The sequence below is a fragment of the Hippoglossus hippoglossus genome, chromosome 1, assembly GCF_009819705.1.
Source record: "Hippoglossus hippoglossus isolate fHipHip1 chromosome 1, fHipHip1.pri, whole genome shotgun sequence".
Taxonomy (NCBI): domain Eukaryota; kingdom Metazoa; phylum Chordata; class Actinopteri; order Pleuronectiformes; family Pleuronectidae; genus Hippoglossus; species Hippoglossus hippoglossus.
In genome coordinates this window covers 17192795-17203531 of record NC_047151.1, presented here as the reverse complement: position 1 = coordinate 17203531, position 10737 = coordinate 17192795, and the positions used below count along the sequence as shown (strand labels likewise).

At 42.8% G+C, this 10737-nt stretch overlaps 2 protein-coding genes across 6 annotated transcripts in view; both read right to left on the bottom strand.

Moving 5' to 3' along the window:
• Nucleotides 1–10737, bottom strand: part of apbb2b (amyloid beta (A4) precursor protein-binding, family B, member 2b) — a 46889-nt gene that overhangs the window by 31798 nt on the left and 4354 nt on the right. The window lies entirely within an intron of this gene.
• fam184b (family with sequence similarity 184 member B) overlaps nucleotides 3941–10737 on the bottom strand; it is a 52462-nt gene continuing 45665 nt past the window's right edge. The window contains exon 19 of the mRNA XM_034594603.1: nucleotides 3941–3985. The gene's annotated coding sequence lies outside the window, so the exon portion shown is untranslated. The remainder of the gene's footprint in view (nucleotides 3986–10737) is intronic.

Sequence of the window (10737 nt, the reverse complement as noted above, 5' to 3'; positions counted from 1 at the left end):
ACATCAGGCCATGAGTCATGTATACAGATGTGGGCCTTTAGAACAAAGATTCAAAGGAACAAAAGAAACACCCAGATCTTCCCAACTCCCAAAAATGTAAAAAGACAGAATACCTAATCATCCAGGATTTAACTTTCACTTTTTATGAACAAAGATTTATGTCACTCCCAGTAATAAACAGTGAATACTTCTGTAAACACTGAATGACTTGACTAATACTGGTGCTCCATAAACATCCAAAGGAACGGTTGCTCTACCTCGACAAAGGCAACCTGTGCTGAGCCGATTGTGTACCGTCATTACAGCGGAGCAACAACATCTGGTTTGTCTGAAAACACAAGGTGTTACACAGGCTGTGGTAAAAGAATAAACCATCTGAAGTGCAGCTGTATAATTTGAACCTCAGAGCAGCTGTACTTTACTATAATGGCTTAAAAACCTACACAGCAGAGGACAAAGACAGGAAAAGAAGGATGGTGCCTACAGTGAATAATAAAATAGCTACAAGAAATAGAGCATTCTGGGTATAAATTACATGGAATGCTTAGGTCCTTAAATCCTGCTGCAACAAGTCTTCATACCAGTGTGTGTGTGTGTGTGTGTGTGTGTGTGTGTGTGTGTGTGTGTGTGTGTGTGTGTGTGTGTGTGTGTGTGTGTGTGTGTGTGTGTGTTACTCATTACTTGTGGGGACACTGTTTACACACTCACATTACTGACACTTGTCTTCCATATGGGGACATATAGGAAGATGTCATAATGTTTCTCTTAAATCTTAACAACATGTTTTAATGTTAGGGTTAAGGTTAGGGTTAAGGTTAGGGCTAAGGTTAAGGTGGTTTGGCTAGGGTTTGGAAATTTTCCCAGCGGGTAATACATTTGCAACAATCCCAGTTTTAGCCATTACACAGGTAATTTTACAAGACCTGTCAGCTCAGTAACTGTAGAGTATCAATTAAGTTTTCACAGGCCATGGCAGACAGGCAGAACGTGTCACAACACCTCTTTCTGTATACCCCATCTTCCATGTGTGCATGAGAGTGTGTCCAGATGCTGCCACCAAGATGCTGCAGAATAATGACACCATCAGTATTTAGATTGGTTCCCAGAATAATTCTCCCTGGAAAACGAATGCTCAGCTTGCAGCACAAAGGACGTGAAGGTGCCTGCACAACCAAAACCAGAAAAGGATGGTGCATTGGTTTTTTTTTACGGGTAGCTTTCCCCGGAGAAGCAGAAAAGGTCGACACTTTAACAACAATCTGTGGAAACATGGTTGTCAGCAGAGGCAAAGAAGATGAAGATGGAGAGAGATAGAAACTGGAGTGACATAAAAGAACAGTAGAAAAGATCAGTTGGTAACAGAACCTGCCTATTTATTTCATTTCACTGAAAAAAGAAATCTACAAACACTAAACATACAGGTTACTCTAATGAGGAGGGGACGAGAGTATAAAATGTCCATGACTGGTGAAGTCAATCGTCTGATCTTGTACCAGATGACTAAGAGTTTTTAAGCATTAAAGAAAATTCAGTGCAGCAGAATCAGATATCATCCTCTTCTTCCATGCATTCTTCTCCTTAGTCACGCACAATGATATTTAATCGAAAGCGGTATGTAGCCTCAAGCCACAAGACAGAGTTTAGGATTACAAATCTCTGTTAAAATCACTGCTTGCCAACTCCTTACCACCAGATTATTCTCCCATGTTAACTTGTAATCTTCAACCTCCAGCAGATGCTCTGTCAGTTTATCAGATTTCATACAGCTCTGAAAGTATTTTTTTTCCAAATGTGCAGTAATTCCCCCCCAAACTTCCAAACCGATTTCGATGTGTTCAATCTGAGGAGTTCTCCTTTAAAGTTACCGCTTTGACCTCATGGTGACTGTTTCATCGCAGGCCCAGTGTGCTAGAGTAGAGCCAAAAAAACAAAAAAGTGTCACCAACAAAAACACTAACTACAGACTGCAGTGTAGCTGCCATATCATTTCTTTCGCCTAGAGACAGATGTAAAATGCTAAATGTAAAGGTCCACACTTGGGTGGAGCTACAGCTCTGCAGCCGTATGCACCGAAACTGTCACTTTCGATCCCAACTACATCTGGATACTGCTCCCGACTGGATGCAATGATAGTGGCTCCGCTGGGTCGGGCCTCACTAGCGACAAAGGGCTCCCTGCAGTCCTCTGCTGAGGACGAGGGGGTCTGAGGCGTAATTACAGGGCCCCTCTGTGGGCAAGGCTCCTGGCACTGACACACACAGACAAACACTCGTTCACAAACACAGACATGAACAGTAAATATGAGCCTTCCACATGGACTCCCTTGTAAACAGTTAAATGTACAGACAGAAGGCCCGAGCAACACCCACACACTCACATGGAGGAGAAAACACACATTAGGAGAGTAAGTAATAAGATCTAGGATGTGTCACAGCATGACAGTGACCTCTGACTTCTGACCCACTGCCCAACCCTCCATGTTTGTGCTTTTGTACGTGTGTGTGCATATGTCAGAGGTATGTTGGGGGGTCTGGACGAGGAAAGAATGAAGGAAGCAGCTGCCAACAGTCCACCTCTCTCGCTCTTGCTCTCTTCTCTGTCTCCGTTTCTTTTTGCGTGTGCTGTGTATAACCATGAGTGTATTCCAGACTCTGGACTGAGCACGCGAAAGACAGACTGCTTTTAAATTTGTACGCCAAGTGGATAACTGCCAACAGTTTGATAGGCCTCTCCAACCCTCCTTCCTGCCCGTCCCTCTCAAGGTTTCTCGCCATTCCAGTTCCTCTGCTAATCCCACTTGACTTTTACCTCTTTCCTTTATCCCATCTTCTCGCGCGTTTCCTTCCCTCTCCTCTTCCTCTCCTAGCCTCCGCCACATTCATCTCCTCGCTCTCACCCCTCCCTCTCCCTCTTCCTTCTTTGTCTCCAGGAGAATTGCTGTCTTTTCTCATTAAAAGTGAAGAAGGTCTGTAAACTCTCATAAACCACCCGTTTCTCCCTACAACCCTGATTTACAGCCACTCTATCCCGCCTCCTCTCTCCTCGCCCCCTGCGCCTGAGAAATCCCATCTGTTACCCAAAAAAAAAAAATCTGTGACAAGAAAGCAAAACTGTCGCAGTTAGAGGCCCAGTCATCGAAAAATAAAATGGATGGATTCACGTCCACAAAGCAAAGCAAAGGAGAATAGAAAAAAAGCAACAGGGTGTTTTTCTAACATTTGGATTGGGACGTGAACGTGTAAGCCAGCTGCACAATACCAGGCAATCTTCCCAGATCTGTCTTGGCTTTATTTTCATTGGCTGCAGAGTAGGCTGGGCCCTCGACACTGAGCTGAGAACTACTTCCACTGCAAGGTCGGGACGTTAGCAACACTGCTAACCAAAGACATATATTACCACATGCTGGAGAGCTGTTCACATTCCAACCACTGAGTCAAACTCAATATTTTCTACCATGTAGCCAACTATACAATCTATAGGGAATCACGTCTGAGAGGCAGGAAGACTCCATACCATAAACAACTAAACTTGCTCTCTGTATTAATTAGGCTATTTTTATTGTATATACATTTCTAAATTGATTGGAACCACCCTGCATTGTAGACACCCTGTGTTTTTATGGGCCATTATGTTCAATCTAATCCGCAACTGCAGATGTTTTATACATTCAGAACTCCCATCATAGGAAAAGTGGTGACGCAGCATTTTCAACTATGCTTCCTAAGAGTGAAATAAAATCATGTCTGTTTCACTTAGCTTTTAGTTGTAACACATTGACTTACAATAAGTCAGAGGTTTTAATATAGGATATGTTTATTAAGGGTATTTTTAGTGTGTGGGTGGGTCCACTAGAACAGGGAGATGAAAGAAAGGGAAGAAAACAATAGCTATCTACAAAATCTGGTCCAATCCAGAATAACAGCAGAAGAGTAGAAGTGCAAGGATCTGTGTGTGTGTGTGTGTGTGTGTGTGTGTGTGTGTGTGTGTGTGTGTGTGTGTGTGTGTGTGTGTGTGTGTGTGTGTGTGTGTGTGTGTGTGTGTGTGTGTGTGTGTGTGAGAGAGAGTGTGTGTATCCTTGCATTGTGAATAACGGGAAATAACAGAGACAATGTAACACTTTGACTGGGACTGCAGTCAAAGCAAACAATCTTGTGTACAGACAAACAAGCACACACAGACACACACAAACACATACACACACACAGTACAAACACTAGAGCTTAGTGGTTCCAGTGGGATCCCAGGGTCGTGCATCGTCCTTGCAGCAGCAACGTATAGTGAGTGTGAAGGACCGACATAAATAAATTCATCCAGAGTTTAAAGTACACACTATCTGTGCCTCCTCGTGTATGTGTGTGTGTGTGAATTTATGAATGTGTCAATGTATTGTATGCATACAGCTAAAGGTATCATTTTCCTGTGGGGCGGTTTCCATCGTCGAGAAAAGAGAGCAAAGAAAATGACCACAAAAGAAACGAAAGGAGTGAGGAATGTCCAGGGTGTGCCAAAGAATCTAAGGCATGTCTATATTTTGGGTGGTTGGGTCAGGGCGACTGGGGGGCAAAAAACCTCAAATTAGTCAACAAAAGGAGGAGGCAAAACACACACACACACACACACTTCTTGGGAATAAAGCTGAGTGTTGACCTTTTGTGAGCACACGTACCATTCACTGACCCTGAGCAAACTGAAGTATGCAACAAAAGAAGCGTTAATACTGCACTTGAGAATGAAAATGTGTCATGACAGGGAATAAATTTAAAGTTACTGATCTACCAGCAACATCTCGACACGCCCCTAACCTGAGCAGGATGTTCATTACTGATGAATTAACTCCAGCTAGTGGAGGTGAGAGGGGATGAAGAGCTTTGTATCAGACTCAGAAATCTCAGCCCGCACACATTCAGAGACTTTGAAATCCTGTGACGTGGAAATGAAACATGTCAGGAACAGAAGCCAAGACACTGTTTCCTGGATTTGGGAAACTTGGGAGCGAATGTGTGTGATGTAACCCCTCCCTATAGTCCCAGATATCCCCCCCTCTCTTTTTCTCCCAGCCGCTCTTTCCTGTGGGTGAGGGGAGGTCGTGGGAGGGGAGAAAAAGTACACCACGAACACACACACACCAAGCAAAACACACTGAGAGGGGGGAAGTCTCATTTTGCTGCTCCCTCTATGGAACACACATGAGCCAGTCTTGCAGCCACAGCCACTTTGCCGTATTGAGACCACAACTCTTTCCTGGACGCAACTTTAGGGACAAGTTGAGCCAGGAGGAGAGTCAGAAAACAACAAGTGAAGCCACATCTGTATTTCACTCAGTCATGTGCTTGTGGTCGCGGCTTTTTCTTTATCAATAAATGCTTTTTGTTTTTATTTTTATTTGTTTTTAATGTGTCATTCGGTCCTCCGTTTAGATAAAGCAGAGTTCAGTAAACCTTTGCATAGCAGCCACCCCACTCTAAACTCTTATAACGCTACTGCCTGTCTGCACAGTAGCGACCGTGGTGTGTGACTTGACCAATCACAAGTCAGTCTCAACGGTCAATCAATGTTTCACCCTGTTTATACAGCATTAAATAACTAATACAACCAAACGTTGTGGAAAAAATTGCTTGAACTACCTAAATTGACATGTATTTTAAATGTTTTGTATTTAGTGGTTCATGTCCCAACCACTACCATGGAAACATGAAGACCCTTTGACTACACTTTTAGGGAGCCGTCGTGTCGTCTATCTTTATTTATATATAGTCTATGAGTCAAAGGAATAAAAAGAGGGCATCCTTGTCATACTTCAGAGCTGAGAGTGCCGTCAGCCCGGGAGTCAATCACACTGGATTAAAGTAGATGAGTTTGTTCTCGTCAACACAGAACACTGGAGCTGAAAGCATCAGCCCAGCAAATAGCAAAATGGGAATAGACACAGCGCATGAATGTTCAGGAGACATCACTAACTACTTACAGAAAAATGTAATGTAGCTGAATAATATTTAGAAATTATGACATTCAAAAATGTGCAGTGATGTTTCTCTGCTTGATGCAGAGCCCTCTTTTGTCTTGCTCTTTTTCAGTGGACATGTAGGCAAGCCACATGTATTTAACAAGCCTTCTCTCCCTCTCTCTCAGTGAAAACACACAGACAGGTGGACAAATGTGAACATGCTCTGAAGTGTTGTCAGCGCCAAGGCGAGGGCTGAAGCAGCGGAGGGACTGTTTACTCTATATATAGCTGAGATGTGACAGGACATCCGAGAGGACAGGGAAGTCTAGACACAAACCACACAGCTCTTGGGCATGTGTGTGAGCATGTGTGTGTGAACTTGTACTTGGATCTTTTTGAGGACCATTTTGAGCAGAGACCTTATGGAGTGAGGACATATTGTCCGGTCCTCACTTTTTCAAAGGCCTGTTTGAGTGTTATGACTTGGTTTTAGGGTTAATGGTAGAATTAGGTTTAAGTTTAGGTTTTAGTTGTGATGGTTAAGGTTTGGGGTAAGCTGTGCAATGCAGGTTAAGGTTAGGGTTAGCATGAATTGGTCATGGTGAAGGTTAGAGATGTGATTTTGGTTAGACTGTTCATAATGAACGGGAGTCAATGCAAAGTCCAAATAAGGATTTCTGTGCAAACCTGTGTGTGTGTGTTAATTAGGTGTGACTTATGAATGGATTGTCCAATTGAGGACAAAAGCTGTGACCCTAATTGGGTCAAACACCAATTTCTGGGTGTGCAGTTAAGGTTATGGGTCAAGAAAGTCTTCAGAACATGAATGAAAGCCTGTTTAATGTTCCCAAAAGTGTCCTATGACAAAATGTATATGTATATTACATAAATATATGTGAGAGAGGGACAGATAGAAAGAGAGAGTGAGACAGTTGGAGATGGCCTCGTTCTCTCACATTTCATCAGAAAGCCTGTGGCAAACTGTTCCCTGACAATGTCACAAGACTGTATTGATATCACGGCCTGGTCTGATCTGACTGCCTGAAGGGTTTGACTCAGAGGCCAAATACAACATGTCAAAGAGGGGGAGAGGGTAATGAGACGAGACGCTTAGAATATGAGAGGGGGGGAAGAGAGTACCAGCCCAAGAAGTAGAGGTGTTAGGAAAGAAAATGGATCAGAGAGACAGAGAGATAGAGCGAGAGAGTGACTCATCAGAAAAAGAATGTCCCATCTCTGCCAAAGGAACCACAGACACCACTGCAACGATCGCTCGCTCTCCACTACTTTAAATCATCCCCTCTCTCGCTCGTCGTCTCCTCCTCTTACACAACGGCTGCCTCTCTCTCTCCCTCCGTTCCTCTGCCTTCATACCAAGGGAAGTTATTTTTGTTGTTTCCCAACATTTCCCAACAGATTTGGGTTTTGGAATGGTGGATGATACAGCCAGCTGACCAAAGCTGGTGGACAAGCGCCGCACCGCCACTGCTTAGAGTTAACACACAGAAGAAAAACCACACACACGCACCAAGAATGCCTCTCCACTTGTTTTGCCAAGTCAGTGCAAAGCCAAGAGGCAAATTCCAGCATTGTGTGGTTTATCAAAGTTACACCGTTCAATTAATTTCAATTCTTGCCTAGAAACACGAATACAACTTTTTTTAATGTGATTGCGGTTTTATGAAACAAGATCTAAAATATTGAGACCAGGTTGGCACTGCTTCATATCCTTAACCACAGATGTTAACTTATCATTACTCCCACCACAGGATATGACGTAACCGCAACAAACTAATCTAGTCTGGGAACCTAAATCACCACAATGACTGCGATGATGATTCAACATTCCTATCAACCTGTGTTTCATCCAGTTCACACACTCTGGCTCTGTAAAGGTTAATTGTTACAACAGGAGGGAAAGTGAGCAAAGTTTGCTTCAGGGTTTTACAGAGGAGGAGGGCCATGTCTGCTACCAACCTGTGCTAACACAAACACCTTAACACACTTTGTAATACACAACAATACCCTTCCTGGCAAACAAACAAGGGTGTTCATTCACATAAAAAAAATGTTATATATGTTGTGAGTGTCCATTGTTCAGTCAGTCGTCTCCTTACTACATTCAAATGGCTTCCACATCTGCCGTCAATTTCCAGGGGGAAAACCCCGGTCAGTTATAGCATGGTAGGAAATGATGAGCGAGAACATCTGTTGAGCTATTTGCATTGTTGATTGATCTGCTAATAATATTCTCAATAAATCAATAATCTATAAAACATTTTTTAAGATGACTACTTCAAGCCTTGCATGATACAGCTACAAAATAGTTGCAGTTTTATTATCTGTTAATTGACAGCTTGATTTACTTTCAGCTTTAAACATATGACCAGGATTCATTAGGTTGACTCTCGCGCATTTGTATCTATGTATATATGTCTATATCTCCATACATTCCCTATGATAACAATGTTTCCATGCTACAGCCACCATTTTGCATTTGGATTCACTGCAACACAGTCCGCAACGATACATAAGGAAGAAAATGCATGAAATAATTGTATATGAAGGGCGTTCATTTTGACTGAGATGAAGGAAAAATCAATATGGTCTGAGCCTTATAACAACATGTATGCATGTGCTGCCATTTAAATGTAAAACAGCCATAATGTGGAAGAAATGCTGACCTGGCAGAAAGCACAGCAGTTAAAATATACACAGCAAAGCAAACTGCAGTCTGCGTAACTGCCATGGTATCTACACTGTACTGCAAGAAACCACACTGCATACCACACTGACCCAACAAGCACTGTGTTGTGTCTATTATTTGTCCCACATAAATCAGGTCTGTAGAGCAAACACAAATATTTCCTTTTTGATTCCAATATCTGAAAAGTTAAAAATTAGCTTATAATATCAAAGGCCTTGAATACTGTCTGCATGTGTGTTTTCCTTGTTATTGCAATATTTGACTGATGACAATGTCACCAAAGAACAGCTAAATCACTGTCAAACAAATCTTAAGATGCCTTTAAGAAAAGTGAACAATGAGCCTACAAATATCACAAAATGTCAGCAGTGACAAATGAAGCTACTCAAAGGAGTTCTAAACATGACAGGTTTAATGCACCGTGGACTTTCTGTCGGCTACAAAGGAACAAAAACAGGTCAAGGAGGGGCTGAGGCAATCTATGTGCACACGTTTATAACCAACCAACAGCACAAATATTATGTTAACGATCCTTTATGCATCACGAGGAGTGTAAACATTTGTTTTCTTTGCAATTTGATCGTTTGTCTCTCTGTCATCTGGATCACTCAAAAACTATTCAACCAGTTGCCACTGAAGTTCCGTGGAGGGGTGAGGCATGACCTAAAGAAGAACCTGTTCAATTTAGGAGCAAATTTATCTAAGGATAAACAGGCGGATCCATGATTTACTTTTTTTGTTGCTTTTTTTAACATGGTGAGATAGGGCATTAGCCTTGTTTCTAGTTATGAAGCTGTGAGGGGGAAAGTAGACTATGGTGGGCTGCCACAGTCTAAGTAAGTTATTAATGGGAAACACAACATATGTATCTGGAAATAAAATAACCCATGTTGATTTATGAGATTTTGGTCACATCGCACAGCCTTAGTATCAGGTCAGGACTTTGTATGCAGAGCTTTTTATATAGTCTATGATGTAGAGTGAAGTGAGAATATTTTGCCTTCATCCTACCTGGTTTATCTGCAATGAAGCCGTTGTGCGTCCATGATCAACCGGATTTTGTTTTTGCCTATAGTCATTCAGCAGGGGCCACTCGCGATCAGCTTGACCTATTGCATGTATAATGTTACGTTGTTTTGCTAATGAAAAGGGAGCAAGCTAACAAACAAAGCCAACACCGAAGCATCCGAGAAGCGGTGTGTGGAAGTGTTTTGAGTTCTACACCGTAGAAATCAAAGTACCGAACAATTGTAAGGCTGAGCAACGTTAAGCGTTAAACCTCGTCTGACTGCGAACGTGCACTGGGGGAGGAGATGTTTTGAATAGCATGCTGGATGTTTCCAAATTTATCACTGTACAGTAAATATTTCACTTGGCATGGGTGCTCCGGTTTGAGTATTCCTTGTGCTTTAGAGCGAACATCAATGTACTCGAGTGTTCCTTGCAGTAAGGGCGGAGGATTAGAGAAGTGTGGGAAGACTACCAACTTCGAGTCAATCCTTCGAGTCAAGTTCTGAGACAGTGCAGCAGAAATCCTTGAACTTGCTGTAGTAGGCCAATTTACAGAGGCACCTGGGGCTCTGGCCTTAACAGCCCCTTTCATCACGTTTTGGCTTTCACAGCTTAAGACGGTGCATATGTGTTTGAAAGAGAGAGAGTGACAGAGAGAGAGAGAGAGAGAGAGAGAGAGAGAGAGAGAGAGAGAGAGAGAGAGAGAGAGAGAGAGAGAGAGAGAGAGGCCGAAAACCCTTATGCAGCTGAATTGGGAGTGATGGGGGTATACATGTGAAAGTGCAGCGATGTGGAAAAGACAACATCAGAAACAGAAACATATAAACAAAGGAGTGGGAAGGTGTGTGAGCACAAGCGTAAACGTGTGGGGGTTTCCTATGAAAGTGAAAAGTTTGCCTGTCCTCAGCTCGACTGCTTCCACAGGTAATTTGTAGGCAGAATAACATGCATACCGACGAGCCAATCACAAGGCAGACTTGACAGCGAGAAGACAACCGAACAGGGAGGGCTGCCAGGAGCTGACACATTACAAGGCACGCGCACAAATGAAGCAAACAAAGATGCAGAGCTAAAC